This window comes from Tympanuchus pallidicinctus, unplaced genomic scaffold, assembly GCF_026119805.1.
Source record: "Tympanuchus pallidicinctus isolate F22 unplaced genomic scaffold, pur_lepc_1.0 scaffold18, whole genome shotgun sequence".
In the NCBI taxonomy this organism is placed as follows: Eukaryota; Metazoa; Chordata; class Aves; order Galliformes; family Phasianidae; genus Tympanuchus; species Tympanuchus pallidicinctus.
In genome coordinates, this window is record NW_026294699.1 from 4,199,596 (window position 1) to 4,223,874 (window position 24,279).

The 24,279-nt window shown below is 36.6% G+C and overlaps 1 protein-coding gene across 23 annotated transcripts in view; it reads left to right on the forward strand.

Annotated features, from left to right (window-relative positions):
* Window positions 1–24,279, forward strand: part of RBFOX1 (RNA binding fox-1 homolog 1) — a 743,472-nt gene that overhangs the window by 549,108 nt on the left and 170,085 nt on the right. The window contains exon 1 of one of the 23 annotated variants that reach the window (XM_052679534.1): window positions 12,418–12,648. The exons of the other annotated variants lie outside the window; for them this stretch is intronic. The gene's annotated coding sequence lies outside the window, so the exon portion shown is untranslated. Of the gene's footprint in view, window positions 1–12,417; window positions 12,649–24,279 lie in introns of those variants that run through there. 23 annotated transcript variants of the gene reach the window in all.

Sequence of the window (24,279 nt, forward strand, 5' to 3'; positions counted from 1 at the left end):
TAAAGAAATTGGATCTTGAATTCCAGTTGCTGGACCTTTTATCTCCTACCTTTCTTCTTTTTCCCTGACTGTAGATCTATGGTAAAGGAAAGATGTGCATGCTCTGAATGTCACCAGCCTTATTCATTAAAAGAAAAAGAGGTTTCATGCCAATGAGAAGTTAGAAAAACATCTTGAGATTGTTGAATCATGAACATAGACACACACAGAAAAGCCATAAAAATGTTTGTTGAAGAATGTGTCTGAGGTTGGCAAGATGCTGATTTATAGAACTGATGAGGTATCTTTTCCTAATATTGGAAGCATGTAGAAATGTGCAGTCATGCCGACTGAACTCTGTTCTAAATACGTACTTGTAGTGCTCTGCAGAGTTTTCTAGAGGAGTACCAGCTCAAAAATTTGAAATTAATTTGGTTGTGTCTAGATTTAAGCATCTTGAGTTAGTGTTAGCTTTTTTTTCAACTGAATGGAAAACGTGCAAAAAGAGCTTGTCTGAGCTTCTTGTTACTGATGGGAAGCTGAAGTTGGGTCTGCTTTTTGTTAGGAGACATTACACTCCAACACTGTGACACTGAAAGTGTGCCTTACAATTTTAGAGTTTCTTTTTCTTTCTTTTTTCTCTTTTTTTATTCTTTCTTTCTTTTATTCTTTTTTTTTCTTTCTTCTTTCTTTTATTCTGTTCTCTCTTTCACCACTTTCACCACTTTCACCACTTTCACCACTTTCACCACTTTCACCACTTTCACCACTTTCACCACTTTCACCACTTTCACCACTTTCACCACTTTCACCACTTTCACCACTTTCACCACTTTCACCACTTTCACCACTTTCACCACTTTCACCACTTTCACCACTTTCACCACTTTCACCACTTTCACCACTTTCCTCTCCTATTCCTTTCTTCTCTTTCCCTTTTCCCTTTTCCCTTTTCTTAACAGGATGAATGTTTTCCCTTTGTTTTTTCTCAAAACCAATTTGCACCTGCTCCTCTCCTGACAGGTGGCTGCATTTTTGTGGTGGGTCTGATGATGCACATACCTTTCATCAGAACTGTCAGGTTTGTGAGGTTCAGCTTAATGTCTGAAAAGAGGTTTGTGGTCCTCATGTGATAGGCATAAGAGGAAGTAAAAGTGGTTCTGTTGTTTAAAGTTTAGAACCTAATTTAAAATGGACAATGCTTTTTAGAGAACTCTGTGTCTCAATAGTCTTCCAGAAACCCGTTACCATACATGTCTCATCCTGGATTAGATTTCAGCCTCCAGCATAAACTGTTTGCAAAATTAGTGCCTCAAAGATGGGTAGGAAAGGCAAGCAATGGTGCTCAAGCTAATTCAGTACCTGTGGTCCTACACTTACCTCAAGCTGCATTTTGAATGCTGCCTGATGAAAACCTTTGATATTGCAAAACCAAATTGTGTAGGGAAAGGTGTCTTCATAAGCTTAAAAATACTATGCTGTTTTCATTGAAAGAGACAGGTGAAAATCTCTATTGACTGTTTGTACATTTATTTACTGAAATTTTGTTTCAAGATTGATTTTAATAAGTTAAAAGTATTCAGTAAAAGATGATCTCACCTGTGTCAGTAGCTTTATTTCATTAGTTTATTCCTCAACTCTATGAAGAGAAAATAAATCAAAGTGCTTTTTAAAGGCAGTTGTTGGGAGTAAAGTGTTGCTGAGTTTCAGTGCTGTGCAGTGCAGGGACTGAAAAAAAAGATGTTTCTGGACTTCAAAACTCTTCAGCATGATTAGAATACGAGTGGCTAACTCTGACAAGTATGTTAGGCTCCCTTCTGTTAATTACAGTATTTCAAATGAGACTTATTTGGCTCACAAAATACTAAGTACTTCCTATACTGTTACATTGAGGAGCCATCCTCTTTCCATCCCCCATGTGAATACTTTCTGATAGGACATTATAATTTAGAACCTCTGCACTGATAATATCTAGCTACTTACTAGTTCTCTGATTAGTTTGAATGATTGCTGTTTGCTGATGAGTAAATGGAAAAGGCTTTACTGGTCGTCGACAGGAAGGTGAGGACAATAAGAGGGTAGATGCTTTCTCTAAAAGTTCTTGGAAAACATTTGTTATTTCATTGTTGGGGTTTTTTTTGTGTGTGTGTACAGATATCAGTTTATTTGACATTATCCTTTGCTGGTGGTGACAGTTGGATTTATAGTAAATATCAAATCTTCATTTTCTTCCATTTTTTATTATGGTAGGGATTGGAAATTTTTTATTTACTTTTTTTTTTTTTTTTTTTTTTTTAAGTATTAGAAGAGTGAAAAGCCATTTGAATACTGACCTCAGGGCTGAGGCTAGGTACTGCGGTTACAATGTGATGGTGCTACACAGATACACACTGATGTTTTGTGAAATGTAAGAAATGATCTGGTTTTGTGTGAACTTGAGATTCCTACTACTTGAATGTTTTAGAGAAGTGACTTCGTCAGAAGTCAGTCTATAAAAAGCACTGCAGCTGTAGTAATTTTTCTTCTGTGGCTTTATTGTAGTTTTATCCAAACTCCACCAGGTGCTGCCAAAGAACATGTAGCCAAAGCAAAGTTTACAGCTTAAGTACAAGTTGTTTGGAACGTGTGCACACAGTCATGAAAACAGCCATTAATCCCTTTTCAGAAGTAGAGGCATCTTCCCCGACCTCATTAGGAGCATGCTTACTTCTTAGTAACTAAGCACTGGGAAGAAAAAATATGATGGGAAGAGTGATGTCATTTGTGGATAGCATGCTCTTAAAAATGCATTTTCTTATGACACATCACTATTTCTTTACATGCTGTATGGGAATAATAAAAACAAGTCTATGATTACTCATTAAATCCATTGAAGTGCTCCGCTCTGTCGCTTTCTTAATTTTGGGTGACGAAGTATTTTTTATTTTCTCATGATACGTTCAAACGATTGAAGTTTTAATTTAATTAGGGTTTATAATTTGATTATTTTTTTTTTTTTTAGCATGACAACATCCAAAGTTGCTATGAACGCTTTATTTCTAATAATTTCGGTGAAGATGTTTCTTTCCTTTGTTTGCTTTTTGTCTTGCTGAGTTGGGAGCTTTGTATATCACAAGTCAGCTTTGTTTCAGGTTTTTCTGGGAAGAGAATTTGCTTCCAAAAGCCAAGGTTTGCTTGAGGTAATAAGAGCCCCAAACTTGTGACTGATCACAACAGTGCAGCACAAAATGCTCAGGCAAACAGCACTCAGAGCAGCAGGAATCAATTCAGAGACTTGGCGCAGAGCAGTTTCTATCCTGCCTCCCTGGTGAGTTCAGCCATTGTGCCTTTGACATGAAAAGCAATGTGCATTTTAATTGCAATACTTATTTTTGAACTGTTGCTCAAGTATTAGCACGGTTTAAGTCAAAAAGAGTGGATCATGGACTGTGCTGTATCGGTTGCCAGGAAAGGTATAATCAGTATCTGCTGGTACTGAGGATGGGGGGGAAAAAAGAGCAAAATAAAACAACCTGTGTTAGCTATTGCGTTGGGCAAGAAACTTTTAGGGATTAGCCTTGTAGCAAGTAATGAGTAATCACTCGTGATAGAATTAAGTTCCATGTATGCTATGTTCGTTGTTGTTTTTTTTTTTTTTGCTTTGTGTAACTAAAGCTTGGAATTTATTCCTGTGCACAAACAGTTTCTATTAGAATGTTTACTGAATACAAAAATGAAATAAAAAGATTATTAGGGGTTAATCTGGCATAATCAGTGTGGATTGAAAAGATAATCATGGTGGGAGAAAAGGAAGGGAAAAAAATGACAAGTAGCAGTTACTTTATACAGGAATGGATTCAGAAATGTGTCTGCTCAGTCTGCACAAGAAAAGTCAGCTCTTGTAAGGAATCCATGGCAGTGAATTCACCTGGTAGGATTTAATTATGTTGTGAGAACCGAGATTGCCTACCTTTGGAATATGGTGTTCCTCATTCTGCTTCCCTCCCTCCACCAAAAAGCAAGCAATCACTTATTTGAATTCAGATCATTTTAGCTACTATAAATATAGATACTGAAAAATGTTAATGTATGAGTACGGAGTTCTTTTTCCTAAGTGCACATGTAATAGATTATTCCGTATTACTGTAGCTTTCCTGTGCTCCCATTTTATTGCCATCCAAAGGGGTTTGGCGGAAAGGTAGGAAAGGAAAAGAGGAAGCATAAATTATCTTACCAGTGTAAGATTAGATCTGCACTGAAGCTAGTAGGTGTAATACAGATGCTATGATCAGATGCTCAGAGCCAAAATACTCACAGCCCTTGTGCTATTCCAATCAAAGGTACTGAAGATTGAGCAGTTCTCTGATGTGGTCTTATCAGTTTGAGTATAATGTAAATCCTGTTACAGCAGCTTTGTCCGATCTGCCTGTAGCTTTGTTCTGAACCTTTCAGTAACAGTTCACTGAAGCAGAAAGAGCCCTGTGAATTGATATTATAAACCTGCATGGTTGCTTTATTCATTGTTGAAGCAACAGAATATAACAGAAGTATTTATTTTAGTGGATCGAGGATACCTTTATTATTATTATTTATTTATTCAATCAGTATGAGCAGGGAAAAAAAAAATGTTCTAAATGTAAAAGAGGAAAAGCTAATATTGTAATCATATCCAGACCCATTCAGAGCACAATCCCATTGAAAGATAATGCATAGTACTGCATGTTTAATTTATTTTACACATTCAGAGAGACTGTTAAAATCCCGAAGTGTTGTGTTTTTTTCCTAGAGATGTAGGAAAAATGCCATGTGACACTGCTATAATCAGGAAATAATGATTATGTAAAATAAAAGCTTCTCATAATGCACTGAGTCTTCCCAGACATCTGTATGTCTCTAAGCACCACCTACCTGCTCTCTTTGGGACTCTGAGAAGCCTGAGAAATTCAAGGTTGGATTGCATTCAGTTTCTTGCTGGTGGGCATTCCTCACTGAAGTTGAAGGGTGTGAAATTTCTCTTTAGTCTCACTGCTTTGATATGGTATTTGCCTAATAATCAAACAAATTAAAGCGTGGAAAAAAATGATAAGACTGCAATGTCTTAAAATTAAGGGGCTGAAATATTAAATTGGGTTGATGAGAGTAATGCTGTGGATCGTGTTGACCCTTATTCTTGAAAATCAGTTTTTATGTTGTACATCAGTAAGAAATGTTAAAAAGCTGAGACTCTGAAAGGAGTATTGAAGCTGTTGAACTCTTGTGTAAACTAAAAAAAAAAAAAACAAAAAAAAAAACTATACAGAATAAAGATCTTCTGCAGAAAACTTAATTGGCATTTGTGAATCATGCAGATATAGAATCCTAGCTTTGTCTGTAGATAATCGTAGAATATGGATGGGTTATGTTTCCGAAGGCATGTTTTCTCTTGATTGGGAAAAAACCATTTACAGAGTCAGTTCTGTACCAGTTAAATGTTTTAAAATGAGAACCTAAGATAAGAGTTGATTGATAAAAATGTTTTTGCTCTCCGCTTTTAAAAATTCATGTTCAGGTGTTGTTTTTTTTCTGTTTGTTTGATTTTTGATTGATATATATATTTTTTTTTTTAAATGTGATTGGAAAGTTAGGGCAGCAAATAGATGATCTATTGTACATTAAATATTGTAAGTGTCTTCTGTAAAAACAGGTATAATGAAGTGTTATTTTCAATTGAAGGGGAAAAAAAAAAGAAGCTTTTAACTTCTTCATTGAAATTAATAGATTTAAGTATTACTTCTATGGAGAAGAAATAACATATTCAACTTCCATATCTCAGATTTGGCTTCCAATTAATGCTATGTACTAATCCCAGGAAGAGCAGGCATAGTTTTGGCTTCATTTGATGAATAAGCTTCCACAGATATCAGTGATGCAGTCCTGCAGTCAGGTCCCCTCTGGACAGTCCTGGCTCAGGAATTCTGCTTCTGTCCGGAGCACCTGAGCAAGGCACAGCTTCTGCACAGCTGTGCACAGCCCTGTCTCAGAGCCTGCCAAGATGGAACAAGGCTGGAATCTGTGTAAGACCTAAGTGAGAAGCAGTGAAAGATGCCTTCTTGCATTTCAATTGTGAGACAGGTGTGTATTAGTGAGGGAATTGTGGGTTCTCTGTACTATGTGTGAAATGTAATGTGTTTTCACGTGGAGGCAGAAATCAGAGAAAGTTTGGGTAGATGCAAAGAAATGTCTGAGAAGCCCATGCTTGGTACATAAAAACTACTTACGGAATGAAAATTGAAAGGTTTTTATTGATTTATTTCATTTTATTTCATTTTACACTTTTTTTTTTTTTTTGCCAGGTAGAATAATGCAGAATGTAAAATATTTTTGGTTCATTTCACATGTTTAAACCATTTTGGAGTGACAGGAACACCACTGATTTCCCTTATGTAACCATTCCTCTCTTTACATATCAAACAGCTGTATGTGCTTTTATAGGGTGAGCATTCTGTTATTAATCCTTGACAAAGGTCCCAGAGGTTTTTCCAGAGCCTCTGAAACAATAGGCAGCACGGATGTAACATCAGTAACAAATACAGTGAACTGTGAATCTCAGAGGGTAATTAATTACTTCATTCTCAGTTTGAATTCCAGCTAAACAAGTCAGGGAGTTGTGAATGCAATAAAATATAAAGAGGAATAAATGGAGTGAATGTTGCAGAATGCTGACTTTATGGTATGTACCCACACCATTCATCGGTCCAGGTGCTTTGTGTGTTGACTACAAGACATTCCTAGATTACTCACATTCCTGGATTATTAAAACATACATGTTTGTATTAGCAAGATAAATGTTTAACTAATTTAGTAGTCATGTCTTCTACCTGCAATCAGAGTAAGCATTTTCATTGATTTAAAAGAGAAAAGAATGAAGCCCATTTGTTTGCACGGTAGGAAAGCAGAATTGTCTCAAGTTGGTTTTGTTTTCATTTGTATCTTTTTAATCTTCCTTTTGTATGAGCTAAATTTTAGGCATTTATGAAGCAAGCATAGAAAAATAGGGCATATATAGTGTTATGTTCTTTCACCACAGTGTATGTATGCCTAGAGTTGGTCGAATTTCTTGCAGATCCGTTTTTGTGTTAAATCTCCATTCGGAAACAATTCCTCCTGTTTTCTACTCTGTAGAGCTGTGATATTTGTCCAAGGATGAGCAGCATTCAACATTTTGTTAACTGAAATGGGAAGTGACAGACTGACTAAAAGAAAAATCTCCGTGCTGGAGAAACAGATATTACTTCCTCCTCACAGATTACTGTATGCCTGGACTCTGAAGACTTTGAGATTGCAGATGTACGGAGGTTTCATAGCGATCCATGTTAGGCTAATGTGATCAGAAGAGAGAGTTCTGTATCATATTATTCTCTACTCTACTATTTGATTGAGACGGTCAAACTTGGAGAATATTGTTTGGGAAAAAGGATTGAAAAAGAGAGCGAATAAAGAAGAACAGATTTGTTAGATATATTTTGTTTGCATTGATTTTCAGTATGGATATATATTTTCCGTGGCAGATGTCTTCAAAATAATAACCTAATAGGTAATACCCTGCCACATAATTTTGTATTTTTATTACTTCTTTTTATTGGTGTTTGTAGAATAATTTAATCATTGAAGCTAGACTGCACCTGCACACCAAACAAAAATATTTTTCTTTAATGTATTTTGAATGTGTTGTGTCAAAGTACAACAAAGCTCTACTCACTAATTGTGCAGGAAATCAAAATATATCTGCGATTCTGAAAAATGAGCATAAGGAACTATAAATTACATTTTGGTCTAAAGTACAAAACATCGCCTACATTCTGCTTTTTAGTTGAGGTTTATCATATTGGTGCTTGATAGATGAGAGTTGGAGTGACTGTGTCTGGTGTGGGGAGTCCATGTTCATGCTGCTGGCTTCTGTTCTGCAAGAAAGTGAGGAGGCAGCAATGGGAATTGACAATTTCAGATGCTCCTTTGCTGTGTTTGCTTTGGAAGGACTGGGAGCCTTGAGAAATGCAGAGACCCCAGATGTGTGTGGAGATGGGTCATTAGAGTGTGTTTTTTAGATTATGTCTGTTGTTTTCGGGTCCTTTGCCCTGTCATATTGAGTGAGACAAGGAACAGTATCTGTTAACTGTCATTTCATACTCTCAGCTCTGTTGTGTTTCTACAGGCTTGAATGAGGGAGGTCTCCCCTACTCTCCCATTCCCTAATGATAGCAGGGAGCGCGCATTGTAGGTGAGGAGTCACCACCACAGGGCGAAAGTCTGACTAAGTTGGAAGAAGTCTAGTGGGATTTTTCTTGTGGATCTTTACCTGTGTAAAGAAAATGTAGGTGAGCTGAAAAAGATACAATCTAGGAGCTTAGAATTGAAAATGGGAAACCTTTATCTTGCTTTCGTTCCTTGGTTATCTTAAATTTCTTGTTGAACTTAGGATGTGATATTTTCTGTCAAGTCTAATAAAAAGCAGACCGAAAGCTTCCATTTGGTATCAGTGCAAGAAAAGACTGTGGTACAGTGTAGTGGTGTGAGCCTTAGTGAGATCAAAACGCAACTGACCAGATTGTTATCATATTATTTGGAAATTAATTATTTGGGTTTTGTTTGTTTTGCTTTGCAGTCCTAGCTCAAGAGAGGGAAAATGTTGTGCACTGCTTTATTATATCCTTTTTTTTTTTTTTTTTTTTTTTTTTTTGACCCATGAGATGGCATGCCTTGTCTAGAGTGCATTTGTTAGTCTCACTAAGTCATGTTTATGTTAAAGACATGACTGGATCCTACTGCAGTATCAATTGCTTTTTGTTATCTTTGTCTTTGCTTGCAAAGGTCATCACATTGCGTGTGAATCAAATTTGGAAAAGAATATTTGCTTTAGAAGTGGAATTTAAGTCAGAATTAAAGGGTTGTGCCATTTGAGGAAGTTGAAATAATGTATTCCCAAGCTTTCTTTTAACTCTTATATAAAGTTAATTCAGCACCTTTGTGTGGGCAAATTGTGTTCTTCCTTGTCAGAGTTGCAGTTGCTTTTGTTTTGTTTCACATTTGAATAATACATTTGATTACCATGGCAAATGTTGCAGTGTATGCATGCCTGACTGTAGTGCCTAATTAACTGATGATAACAAGGCAGGATTGCCCTCTTCTCTTTCATAGGCAATCATATACATGACAGTTCTTTTATCTTTTTTCAAAATTGACTTGCTCTCATGACCCTTAAGCAGCTCCTGTTTTGTGTGTTTACCTCTGATGTCTTTGCAAGACTGTTAATTTTCTGTGGCATATCCTATCTGGTTGTAATTAACACATCGAACAGCATAGAAATACTTCTGCTTGCAGATGCCTAATGGAGAAATTCTTTCTTCCAGTAATTATACAGTTTCATTTTAGTGATTTGGGTTGACCTACAAGGATTTTTTTAGAGAACATTTACAATAGTATAATTCTACTTAGTTAAGGAAAACGAGCTAAAAACTCAGTTAATTTTGCTGCACGTGTAATGTAAACTTAGAAACGGTGACAAATTTGGTAGAAGTACATACTTAGCAAAGTTAAATTGGAGGTGAATAGTGCTGTTGTGTGTGTGTATTTAATCTTGAAGTCAAAGGCCTGTTCTCAAAATCAGAAACTTCAAGACGCGATGACCTAATTTAAGGAAGCATTAAAGTCACGTGTGTGTGCGAGTGTGTGTATAATATTTTCCACTATTTTGTCTTACAGAAACTGAATGTACATTTCAGATAAATGAGCTCAGGATTTCTATTTATTGTTTTATATCCAAACTGAGATTAAAGCTGTAATGAGTACAAGTTCAAAGAGAGGAAGGTATAAGAGAAAAGGTTGGTAGTTAAAGCAATAAAAACAGGGGCAAAAAGAACAGCTTTTCTGAAGGACTCAGGCTGGAATAATAATGATAGAATTGTCTAAATCGATATATCTCTTGTCAGCCTCACATCTGATGTTTGAATCAGTCAGGTCTTTTCTGCAAGAGCTTTCCTGAGGAATATTGAATTATTTATTATTTGTATCTTTTTTCCTTCCCTTTCTGATGCTTTTTTTTTTTTTTTTTTTTTCCTTTTTTTCCCTGACTTAGTAAAATTTGTTTTTTATGCTGCCAGGTTCAATGTTGTCTGCTGTTTGATAAATAGCAGTAATTGGGTGTACAGCAGAAGTCGTGTAAAAATGTATGACTTCAATTACATCTAGAACAATTTTTTCTTTATATTGATTTTTTTTTTTTCTGTATAAGATCTGCTCTTCATAGCCTCCAGTGCTGAGTTTTTAAAGAATTACTCTATGTCCATATGTTGGCATGCACTTTTGAACCCATGCATCTTTTTTTTTTCTCTTAAAAAAAAAAAAAAGAATGCTGTCTTGAATCAGTTCTGCCTGAGCAGTAAGTGAAAAATTAGAGTCATTCAGATAGTGAAATATTCATATTGTATTCCAGTCAGATGAGGGATTGCATTACTTTAAAATTACAATGCCTACTTACAGCCTCTGTTTCTCTTGTCTGAGATAATGAAATGAGGGTACTGGCCAATTAATGAAAACATTTTTCATTAACAGTTATAATCCAGATAAAATTAAAATATGCTTTTTGAAAGTCACTTTCATGTAGTAAATTTGTACTTATTTGGATCTACTGTTGTATACCGCATTGTTTAGCACTGTGTAAATATTACCAAAGGTGCTTAGGTAGTAGAAATATACTAGGTAATCTCAAATGTTGTTGAAATTCGCATTGTTCCATCTGTTAGTCCTTGTAATTGTCTCTCTTTATGTCAGTATCAGATTAAAAAAAAAACAAAAAACAAAAAACAATTGATCCAAACATTTGATGCTGGTTAAAGTTACTGTGTTTGCCCTGAAATTTTCCCATGGCTCAGGTTGGAAGATGGGCTGGATTTCCATTTGGGTTGGGTGTCTGCTTTGCCTGGGGTTGGTGAGGAACAGGTTTGCAGTTTGGGTGCAAGTTTTCACAGGAGTTCAAAGCCGTCAGCTGGGTTGTGCATTGGATGTTGCTGTAGTCTCAGTTACACACACTGACTTTTGTTGCAGGCATTTTTTTAAGGTTTTTTAAATGCACTGGAATATTGCTTTGTCCTTATTATTATTTTGTTCATTACATAAGTCTTCACTTGCTATGCTTTGTGCTTCAAACTCTTTCAAAGTAAGATTCAAAGTAAAAGGTTATATAAACAGCCATATTTATGCCATCCAGCAGTGGATCAAAGGGAATATTCCTCACAATCACAGTTAATGTATGTCATTTGAAAATGTAATTACCTCCGGATTGCAGCCTGCTTCGCACAGCCCTGTGCTGCATTTGGGAGCTGCAGTGAGGCGGCGATGCTGCCGGCAGACAGCAGCAGTATTCAGACTGAGCGTAGTGTGAGTGGTGCGGTCTGTTCCAGGGCACGTGCCCCACTGACACTTCAGGGAGAGGACAAGTGAGAAAAGGACTGGCAAATTTGGCATCAGCAGTTGTAACGTGTCAGTGAATTGGTGGAGCTGCTCGTTTTTCTAACGGAGCGAGTTCTCAGCATATGTTTCAGGCTGTGGATTTGCGTGTTTTCAGGATTTGTATACTGCCAGTGAAGTCTTTTCTGTCTAAAGAAGCATTTTTTGCAGGAAACCCTAACTTTGATCCTTTAGAAACGTCAGTGTAATTTATTGTATTTGAGGACCGTCAATAAATGCTTGATCGTTCTGTAGATTATCGGGTGGCGCTGGGGTTAAATAGATGAAGAAGAGCTGGAAGCACTCTGCCCAAAGTCTTGTTTAAGCCTCACTGGTCTCCTGTTTTTTGTTGGTTTTTTTTTTGTTTTTTTTTCTTCCTGTAGCAGTTTGACAAAATTGCCTTTCCTACCAGCAGCCTGTTAGGTGCTGTGCACAGAAACAAAACCCTATTGTTTTAGATTTTCTTTCATATCATGTAGGTGTCTGTGCCATACCACCCACACAGTAAAGCAAGTGAGCTGTGAAATATATTCATTGTTAGAGTACAGGGGAAATGGAGGCAAGCAATCGGCAGTAATAATGTACGACAGCAAGGGGAGGCTGCCAACATTACCTGCATTATTTCGGTTGCCTTTTTCATTATAGGTTCGGGAAATAGGCAGCAATTCGATTATGGCATGATTTGGGATGGAATTGCTTGCCGTTCGCTGACCCTGTCACAGGGGGATCAAATGAGAAGTCAGCTCAAATAAAGTTTATAGTGCATTAACTGGACCAAGCGTTGCCTAGCCTGGGAGCATGATTTTTCATCTTCCAGGGTTTTGTAACTGCTTCTCAGATATATTTGTACCTTAAGGAAAGAGGAGGAAAAAAAAAGATGGGGGGAGGGAAGGGGGAGGAAGGAAGGATTGGCTGAGATGTATAGGAATGAGCTAGTTGGCCAATAGTGTACGTTCCCCTCCCCTCCCATGTGCAAATCTCAGCTCCTCTCTGGCTTGTGAGAAGCAGCATGATTAATAACTCTGAGGGAACCTGCCTGTTGGATTATTAATTTTCCATCCCTTTTCCCTTCTCTTACGCATACCCCTGACGCTTTGGCTTTTTTAAAAGCTTTTCTATTTCTTTTTTTCTTCCTCTCCATGGAGCTCACCACTAGCCACTAACATTCTCGTGGCTATCCAACCCTGCAAGGGCTTACTTCACAGTGGGGTGAGTTTGTATATTAAAATAGGGGATTCAGCAAGGAAGCAGAAAGAATAAAAATAAAAAAAGGAGAGAAAGCAAAGATGTCCCTCTGATGCTTGATTACAGTACAGTTGCCTTTAGCTACAGCTGCTAAAACTACAGCTTATGCTGACCTAGAAGGCAATAAATGTGTTGCAGTGTCTGCCTGTTAGTTCTACAGAGTACTGCACTGCATGGACAGATAAACATTGTTTCTTGTTATTTGAACTAATTGAAATTGGCCCGTTAGAAACCTTGATTGCACAGAGAGGGTGCAAATTGATAGAAAATGGGAGCTAATGATAGTTAATTGGACAAGCTGTGGGTTTTTTTTTTTGGTGGTGCTCATTTTTTTTTTTTTCCTTTTCCTTACACAAGGCTCTTAGAAAACTCATTATGCTGCAAAGAGCTTTTATTATAATCACAAATCTATCATTTTGTGTTTGTTCTGGAATAATCGTGAGAAACTATCATTAATAGGTCAATATTATTTTTAGTAGGGAAGTTGTATGCCAACAGAGGACATCTTAGCAGCAATTTGATAGGATGAGTGCCAATAATGTTTACACGTGCCTGTGATACCTTAAGGTTCTCTCTTTTGATTCGCTGACCAGGTCATGTGTCCAGCCTATATAAAGGAAGTGGGAGTTCCATGTGGTTTTCAGAAGTCTGGGTTTGACTAATTTTATGAAGTCAAAACAATACTGTTCAGTGTATTTTTTTTAATTTCAAATTAATATAGCAGGAGTAAGAAATGCGCTGTTGTTAATTCACAGCACAGTTCAGTGAAATACCCAAGAATTTCCAGCTTTGAAACACATTGCAGTGCATATATATAGATACGCACATACACTATATATATTTTTTTTTTTAAAAAAAGTTAGCTTTTATGAGTATGTATATATTTGTACCTGTATCTATACACACAGTTGGTACTTTTCTTTGTGAAGGGAGCAGACAAGGTAATACAACGAGAAAGCAGCATTGATGATTACAGTGAAGTTGGGATGGAATACTTCTGTGTTTTGTTTTTTTAAAATGTATGTTATACTTCTCAAGTTATAGTTCAGCAAGTAGTTGAGTTCAGCTGTTTTGCATTTATATAGCATACATATTCCAATTGGTTTTCATTTTTCTTTCTCCTAAATTTCTTATCCTATTTTGATTTAAAAGCATTTACATAAGAAAAAGAATTTCCTTCCTAATATCCACATTGGCATTGTGTGTATAGGCAGTCTGCACCATATATCTGTCTTCAAGCATTTAAATGAAAGAAAATGCTTTATAAATTTCTTGTACTTTTCGTTTTTGAAAGAACAAAATGCTATAAACAAGCTAGTATAATGCAGCATCAGAATTAAATGTATTTTGGTATTGCATTGATAGTATGATGTGTTGTTAAGTGGCATACACGTTGTTATTAATTTTCAAATACTTTTTATTGAGAATTCTTTCCTTCCTGCAGAAGGACCTGTTTAGTTCTTGAAAGGAACTAAAGCTATTACAAAGATAGTGCTTCCAGCTCAATTCTGGGATGCATAGAAAACCTGTAAGCTGTAGTTGCTGTTTGGCTTATTTATTGTTAAGTTTACCAGTACAGTAGTAGAAGAAATTGTCATTGATCACTGAGACTTAATTGTTTTTTCATTCCTTTTTTGTATCTTAATGTTAGTGATAACAAGTTTTGATATATGTGTACAGTGCAAAAAAAGACTACTATGGCTTATGTTTAAGATGGTATTGATAATGCATTTTTAAATGATTTATTTTTTATTTAAACATGATTGCTGAAACATATTGCTCTTGCTGAGTAATAGCTTGCTGTATCTCTGTCAAGTAATGCCTTACTTTGACTATTACTTTTTGCAATAGCATTTTTGAAAAATGCTTTATGCTAAAACAGTCTTTTTTTTTTTTAATGGCTGAATATTAGTTTTGTTCTTTTTTGACACCAGGAAACTAAGTACTGTAAGAAAAATAATGGGAAATATAATTTTTGATTAACTGATTGAGCCGATGCGAACTCTGCCTACAAAGGAAGAATAAAACTGATCTTAAAAAAAAAAAAAAATTGATTTATTGGGCATGTTGAATCTTCACACCAGCACTTACAGACCTGTCAGGTGTTATGAAATGAGTACTTGTGGTCTTTATTGAATTTTATAATCCAGTGTAATGTTATGATACATACAAACTTCAAGCCAATGTCAGTATCAGTAAGATTTTTCTTTTTCTAAATTTGCATTGTTTGCATTTTTCATTTTGTTACTATTTTTCATCATTAAAAAAAATAAGCAGCATTTATGAATGCTCTTAAGAACTTCTGTGCTTTCTGGAGGAAAGTCAAGGTGTAGAAGTAACAGGGAATAAAATAATTGACAGGGAATTAGTCTGTGGCAACTGCCTGGAAATACGTAATCAGAAGGATCTCTCCCACTGCTTGTGTGGAGCAGCATTGCTCTAGTATGGGCATTTTCGACTTATTGTACTGCTGACGGATTTGTCTGTAAGTCAGCCTCCAAACCGTGCAAGTCTGAGCTTATCTCGGTTTGAATTCACAGTGTTGACACACATATATCTAAATCTTAGTAATCTCAAGAATGTACAGCGTTGGTGAACATGAATTATTTATTTTTTTCAGCCTTCAGATGCTTTATTATTTATGTACTTAACTGTTTTATCTATCTATCTATCACCAGTATCATCTCTTGGTTAAAAAAAAAAGCCTTCCGATTTCTTTAGGTCGGTATTTATGATGCGCCCACAGTTCTAAAGACGACTGTTAGTAATTCCTAAAGCTCTTAGGGAAGTGATTAGGGAGTCATGATTGCTCACAAATTGAGTCTTTTTTCTGCTTGACACTGATCCTGTGATAGTCTCCCCACTTAATCCTCACTAGCAATTTGCCTATAGTTGCAGCTAACAGGAGGTGATTAGAGGGGAGTTGCCTACTGCCTTTTTACTTCTGTTGTAGTAGCATGTTAGACAGAGGCTAGTGAATCAAAGCTCTTTTCCTATTAACTCAACACCTCCTAATGCATTAGAAGCGCTTTTATCTAATAAGTGTTCAGCTTCTAGCACTATTTTAGTGTTATTTGGTGTTCCTTTTAAAACAGTGCAATGAGCATTTTAAAAATAGAAGATAGAATAGTAGAATGCTCCAGGTTGAAAGCAAAATAATGAAACAAACAGGTCTGATCTTTTATCAGCCATGAGCGTAACCCTGTTTAACATGGCTGAGAATCGTCACCCTGCATCAATAAGCAAGTAGGTCCCACTTTCCCAATGCATTATTTTAATTACATTCTTGGTGACAGGTAACTGATGTAATTCCTCATAAGTGATAATGCAGTATGCTTACAAACGCAAACAGCAGCAATGAGAAGTGATAATGAAATATGAACTCACATAAAGTATCAGTTGCAATGAGTAATTGTATGATGGGCCTGAGTAAGAATTGGCAAAATACATATGGATTTTTGACCATCTGTAAAACGTATCAAGGATTAGTTAGCATTTATTTAGTTGACATTGTATTGGTACGATGCACGATCTTAACCTTGAAGTCTAAACTTGAGATCTACTTTGACCTCTTTGGTGACATCCAGTCTCAATGTCCAACAATGGGTTGACTTGGGTTTGTTTTGTGATGTCAGTGAATGTCTGTTTCTTTCTAAGATTCACAGCATGCATTGAAAATGTCAAAAGTGCATACGTGTAATGTTTCAAATACAATTTCTTGACTTTGTGGAGTCTACCCATGAGCTAAATGTTAAACTTATGTTTATGTTACCAGAAACATAGCAAAGGCTTCCATCAAGTTAAAATAGCTGGTTCAAGTGCAGAAACACAAAGGTGGCAGCTAACAAGCACATCTCCTAACGGGATTTAGGCATAAGATGTAGAAGAGGTGACTATTTGGTGGCTATCTGTAGCTATTTCAAGGTTAACCTATCAATCTCTGTTTTTCATTGTAATTTCTTGATCTCATTTTTATTCTTGGGGCTCATGTTTTCAGTGATAAAGGCAGATTTCCAGAGCGTGTTAACGATTTCACATTTTACCATATCTAATATGAGCAGGTGTACAGAAATGTACAAAATCACAGCCTTTAAAGGAACAGAATTGTTAGTTAACTTGAGTTAAGGTGGGAAAACAGTTGAGATGGATGAAATCTGAATGCAATCAGAATTTCTGATGTTAACAGCTTGCTGTAGTTTACTCAGGGATGAATTCTAAAGCTGGATATTGTACAGTTTTATTCTCTCAGCCTCAATTTTTCTTGTGCCCTTCCTAGCATAATGGAGTGCAGCATTTCTGCTGGGAACATGCTGTGGTATCCCCGATTTAGATTGTGGCACGTATGGGTGACTTCCAATTCCTAGTAGTGTTAGGTCACATCCTGAACCTGTGTCAGGATTAAAACCGAGAGCAGTCTCCTCTCCTGCCATCTTTGGGAAGGAAACCCAGGTGATCAGGTAGAAAAGGACAAAGACTATGCAGTGTGTTTGAGAATAAACTTGCCCTAGAACATGTCCAGAACCAGACGAATCATGATTGAAGCACAGTTCTATTTATGGTTGCAGGCACTCCAAGTTCCTGAGATATATGGTACTGGCATGCAATTTCTTTTACATGTCTCTTAGTGAGTCATCTGTTAGCACATTGATGCTATGGTTCCTTCAAAGTACAGTTCCTTGCTTCACGGCGGCTGCTTAAATAGCATTGGGATGTCCTATTTGTCTTCTCTGTGATTTTCAGATAAAAATGTGGAAATGAGCAAGGAAGGAAAAGAAGCCTACTTTGGTAATTATCTCATGAGAAAATTGGGTTTGGTACTAAGCATAACATTTTTTACACTTGAGTTTCATTCTGAAGTATCGTGATTAAATACAGATAAGGAAAATGAAGCGCTGACCTTTGTTACTTGTGCTTTTTTTTTTTTTTTTCCCCTTGAGGCTTTAGAACATCTTATTGGAGTTGAGTGCCAGGTCCCTTTAGAGTCTCATTTCTGATAAAAGGCTTTTACAACTGCCAGTGCAATGAGCAATTCTGTCATTGAGGCTCCAGCTGTACCTCAGCAAAGCCGGATCTCTGAAACTTGTACTACTGCAGTTTTAGAGGTGGGGAGGGACAATAGACTTAATAAAAAAAAAAAAATCATATGACGCTGACCAGCCAAGGCTGATACTTTGACATTGTGGAAATTTATAATCAAATTCTAGACAAATCCTGTTCTTTTGAGCAAATCATAAAAAATGGTGGGTTTTGGTTTCCTAAAGGCCAACTTAATCTTCTTTTGTACCTCACATTACTGTCTTGCGTAGTTGCTTTCTTGGGAGAATGGGAAAACATGAAACCTTACCTCAAACGTCTCCAAGGGGAAATGAGATAGCACTGCACATGGGTGACTAAGTCTGTACCTGCACAGATGTTCATTGAGCCAAATCCTGAAAGTCATTTGGGTGAATGTCTTCATGTTCTATCACTGAATGCTTTAATTCCAGGTAAGCATGCCAAAAGAAAAAAGCAAATTCAGTGCTTCTTACACATGCTACAAATGGACAATGCGGTGATGATGTACAGATCAGGTAAAAAAAAAAAAAATCTACCTGGCATGTTAGTGTGAAGGAAGTCTTGGCCTCTGAAAGCCAGGATGATTTCAAAAAATCCATTTCAAAAGTATTCCTAATACACTCCCTCCTGAGGCTCTAATAAAATCTCCTGTGGGTGTTTTCCCCATCCCTTGAGATCACCTCTTTTCTAAACTCAGTGTCAGTCAGGTGGTGTATCTGAAGCTTAATATAACTTATTCCCTTTCTATGCCAGTGTATGCAGTAGCTTGTATTTGCTTCTCCAGCTGCCTTATTGTTCCAATAAAATATAAAAACTGTATCCACTTCAGAAACAACAATGGCAGTGTTCTGTTCCTTGCTGGTTCACTACAGTGCTGTTATCTGGCATATTTCTAACATAGCAAAACTTGAGTAGGTAGAAGATAAAACTAATGTGGGTTACTAAATGCACAGAATGTACATCTTACAAGGTCTCTGAGTTAGATGAGGTCAGAGTCTAGAAAGTTATTCGGGGAAATATCATATAGCCTTGCTTTCTTTCTAGATTCTTCACCAATGTTATATTCAATTTTATTATGGACAAAAAGGATTAACAGCTTACACCTAAAGCCAAGAGTTTCCTAAGTAGTATACTTGAAATCTTAAGTCTCGTCAAAGAATTATTATTAGTACAGGCTGAATTTTTACAAAGAGAAAGACAAGGAAAACAAACTATTATAGAATGAGTTTCCATAGTAGTTATACAATTAGAATTTTTGCACACACTAATTCTATTATCCTCCTGCTTTTCTCTTCTGCACTGCCCCTTCCATTTCTGTCTCAGGGTGCCTCCTTTGCCAGAAGGATGGTGCATGGTCAGCAAGCAGAACAGCATTGATATCAATTGTGGAATATCGCACATTGGATGGGACCCAGGTGGATCTTTGAGCCTAACTGAAGCTCTACACAGGACCACACAAAAATACAGAATTGTAAATGATGTCTTCTTCCTTAATCTAGGGTACACGTTCCTTAAATAGTTCATAATTTCTTTTCATATCAACCTTCACCAGGTATTGAGCATCTGAAATACTTTGGATGAAATGGTGCATTTTATGTTAGATGTTTATTTATCTTTGTTGCTGCTAAAGTGGTTTTGCGTCATTCCCACCCCTGCTCATCTTGCATTGGCCACTGAGGGGTTGTTTTCAGCCCTCCCGTGCTGGTGTTCCTTTGGACTGGATGTTGTATCCCCATATTGGAGGCCTCTTGCTAGCATCTGTTACCATACTTGTGTTCCTATTGTCAATAATTATGATTATACCTCTGTAACAGTAAGCAAAAGGAGATCATATTAATGGCTGAGTAATTAATGTTTCCCATTTTATTAAATAGGGACATAAAAGCGCTTTTTTTCTGACAACTAAAAGGAACACTTCATCAGATTTAGCCTTTTCAGGTAAATGAAAGGAGCCTACAGACTGTATTATTACAGAAGTCCCGAAGTCCCCGGAGTAGCGTGCTGTCTGTTATTTCATAGAGACATTGAAGGCTCATGCTCTAAACACCTTACAGAATTCTGTACTGTCTAGTCTCTTGTTGCTTTCAAAAAACAGTATTTAAGATTTTAGTTTGACCAGTCAGGGTCAAAGGTAGCATGCATATTTTGTCAGCATATACATCTGAGGCAGAAATGTAAGAGTTGTCTTTATCTTTCTGTTTGGACTCACAAAATATTGTTTTTTCTCTATGTAAAATATAATCATACCAACTTGTTAGTGCTTTATCTTCTGCTTGTTATTGTGTCAAGATACAAAGGTTGATTCTTTCTGCACTCAGAGAGAGTGAAGTAACTATTTTGTTTAAAGTGGCTATTGTAAAGCCACAGCCAAAATTCAGCATGTTAATACGTGCTTTATATAAGGCATATCCAGCCTGTGGGCTCAGCTCGCATTGCGGCCTAGCCCAGCTCTGAGCACACAACCATTACTGGGCACCAGCTGAACATCGATGCGCTATTAAATCCATTTGGGCTGAAACCAGGGCAGGGAGAGGGTGCAGTGCAGTGCTAACTGAAGTTATGGTATATAACATTATGCGTTGTATGCATTGGCTAAACACAGTCCTGTGAACAGCGAAAAATATGCAGCTGTGCTTTCCCATTTTGATAATGGAATTTAAGAACAGGTTTCAAAAAATAATCATTTGGTTTATTTGTGACTCCATTTTTTAATCAACATAGATACACTACAGTAGCTGCAAATTTTCAAGTGGGATGTATAGAGTTGCAATCAAAAATGTGATCATGGCTTTTTACCAGAATTTTGTAATCGCTCTCTTACCAGAGAGTAATATTCCCCAACTCACTCTGAAACCTTACTCGCATTATTGCTTTTGGCAGTACGCACATTTGTGAACAACAGTTTTCAAGCACATGAAGAGTAAAATATCATCAAAAATCTCTGATGAACACCTTGAGAGCTCACTGCAAATTGGAGTCACTGCCATCGAACCAGACTGATGCTAGCTTCACAAAACCAAGGTCACATGCCCCACTAGTTTTATTGCTCTCTTTTTTTGTATGTCTTAATAAAAAATGTTTAAATGTTAAAAAAAGGAAGATAGAAATTAAAAAATCTATATACATTAACTGTACTATATAGTTTATGAGGGCTGCTTTGAGAGTAGTGCCTCCTGTTTTATGACATTGGCTTAAGACGTGAGAGGTGAATGTTGGTGGGATGACAGTAGAAGCTGAACGTTCCTTCTAGTATCTTGTTAGGTTTTGCTGCGACAAATTGCAGTGGAGGGGCAGTCTGACAAAATGGTGTCTGACATGGCACTGAGGATGAAGCAAAGTTATGTGTCACTGAATTCTTCCTGGGGGAAAAACTGACCTACGTTTATAGAGGGATGTGAGCACTATGAGGCAGTGGGTGGTGCATTTTAGCATTGGTGACAGCGACTGTTGGTCAACTCCACTGGTGCAGGTTTTTACAAGTACTGCATGCAGGTTCATCACTGGTGAAAATGCACAGTTAGTGGTCCTGCTGGTGTTGAAGAAGCCTGTTAGGAGTGTTTTGTAGCTGAGAGTTTGCTCAATCAAATACAGCATTATTGTGCTCTCTGTATTGGTTGTAGTTTCCATAGAAATAATTTGAAGGCATTATTTTCAGTGCATCCTTTGTAGATGCAGCCCTAGATAATTGCTCTTCACTCAGTGTGGCCCATGAAGCCAAAAGGTTGTACCTCCGTGCCTTCTATGTAGCACCATACCCACTTTTTCTAGGATCTGCTTTCCATTGAGTGAAAAGGCCTTTTCTGTTGAAAGGAAACATTACTTACCAATGTATTGATGAATAGGCTTAAACTACATGTTCTGTGACTTCTCTACCTCAATTTCTGTTGTCCACAGTACTTGGGAAATACAGTTAGATTTCCATTAAACATCAAGGAAAGTCAGTGAACTGATGCAAAGGAAAATTGTATTATTTCGGTGATCTGTTCCTTATGGGAAATGGCAGCATGGTAAATAAGTACTAAAAATAACAAATAGCCACACTGTCTGATTTGTCAAAGGATATGATTAATTTGCTCTGTATGAGTGTTTGAATTTTCCAAGTTCATGGACTTGGAAAGCACCTCACCATAAACTATCTAGAAGTTTAATTATCTTATTCTGTTACATTAAATTAATTAACAGCTTCTTCAAAGATGCGGTTTTGTTTGAATAAATATAACATGCAAAAATGTGAAAATTGCTTCTAGTGTGATACCCAAGTGGGAAATGGTGCCTTTGTGGTGTCATATTTTGAGGAATTATTTAAAGACACACAAAAGGACACTGTCATTCTGTTATTAATGTTAAAAATTGTTGCTGCTCTGTGCAGTGTGTTTTTCTAATTAGAGGAAAGCTGTAGAGTACCATTTCCATAATCGACATGGGAACAGAAACTCAGCAAAATTCCATGTATTTGCCATGAAGCTGCTCCTCAGCAACATAAAAATGGCTTTTATAACGTAAAGGCTGTAATTAGAATAAGTCAAATCAGTTGGAAACGATTAAAGCCAGAACAGGCTAAGCTACCTTCTAAATATTTGTCTGGAGATTAGCCCTACTCTTACAGCCCCTGAGAAGCATCTTTGATTTACTTATAATGCTTGACATGGCAAAGATAATCCTGCAGAAGGCAAATGAACACAAATTTAGATGTGCTGTTAGGCTCTCTTTGTTGATTTGACAGGAGGCAGAATATTGAAAGTGATGTTGGAGAAATGAGTAAAGGGTCACATTAGACAAATTGCTTAAAAAAAAAAAAGAAAAACGACATGATCATCAATTTAAATTATTTTTAAAATGTGCTCATTCTTTGAAGCTTTTAGGATGCACTTCAGAAGTCCACGTGGAATAATTTTCCACAAGTCTATGCGCCAATTGATGTGAGTCTCATTGTATTTAAAATTATAGTCCTGAGATGGAACTTTCTGCTTGTTGCTTGTCTGGCATCAGCTATTAAAATACAAGTAAAGCTTGGCAGGTGTAAATTTGAAGAAGAAATGACATTATGTAAGAAGATTAGAATTGATACTATTAATCAGCTAGTTGTGGAAGTGTGATGGTGTGCTCTGTAGAACACTTCTGTTCAAAGAACAAACAAGCAAATGAAAACCAGATATTGTGTAGCTGGTTACTTACTGACACCCCTTCATTGCACTTCTGATGGCCTGAAAAGAAAAGAGAGATGGAACTAATGCAGTTCATAGATTAGAAACACAGACTGCACTGCCTTGTAGGTTTAACGGCATCTGTGGAAAGTATCTACTATGAAAACCAGCCTGCATTTTCTAACAATGAATCTCTACGTCAGTGTTAATGCTTGATTACATATGGTGTAATGGCACAGGGTAGTATGAAAACTGAAACACATGAGGTTGGAGGATTAGAAATTATTTTGAAACATTTGATCTATGCCAAGAGGTTGACTTATTTGTACTTCATGCAGTTTTCCTCTTACTTATAATCTCCAGAGCATCCCAAACTTGTTGTTTAGCTGGTGAAAATATAATCAGTCTAATATATTCTCTTACTGAATTTTAAACAAGACCATTAAAACTCCTTTAACGTGCTAAAGTAAGCTTCAGAGAGGGTTTCCATTTCATCTTTATTGAACTGAGGCTATAGCATACTTTCCCTTTGCACCACAGTGAGAGGCTGTCAATAATTCAATAGTCATGGCCTTGATGGGCCAAGGCCTAACTTAGACTTTAAACAGAGCCAAGCAGCTTGTCAAAGTGTGATGTGCTGTCAATGCTTGACTGATCTATACTGCATGAATTCTCCTCCTGCTCTTGATGTATCCCTGGGAATAAAAAGAAAGCAATTTCAGAAGTAGACCTAGTGTGAAGCACCTGTTTGTTTGGAATTTTTAATAAGGGAAGGTTGTGTTAGTAATGAAGTTCAGTGAAGTCAATGAGTTTTTAGAGACTCATTCTAAATTTGTGTCTGATAGAATTTATCCACTTCCAACATCTGGAAAAGACATCATGGTATTTGTAGATATGCTTGTGCCTTAGGACAAGTTCACTAGGAGAGGCGCTTCATATCCAATGACAAGTAACTTTGCTTAATCAAAATTACCTATTTACGTTCTTTAGTTTTGTTGATATATTAACATTCAGTATTGCAGTAATGCAACTGTTTGAAAGCTATGCGTTTTCAGTTTTTTCCACACGTAGTAACTGGCGTCTATTTTTTCCACGTCATTTCTGAATGTTCTACATCGAATTTGTTTGTATTTAATAGTTCATTTGGAAGCTGAAAAATTACTTGCTTTTCTACAAAAATAGCTTAAGAAAAAATGAATTGATGTGATAACTAATTGTATTCTAGTTCTCTTATGCTTTTTATCTAAATGCAAAAGCAAAATTATATCGGGGGTGCCTTTGAAAAGATAGAAGAAAGCTTAGTTAAGGCTTACCTGTATTAGTTTAGAAACAAAAAGCAAACTACATATTAAATATGTAGTTAGTTATTTTTAAAGCATTTGAATTTACGTTGTTC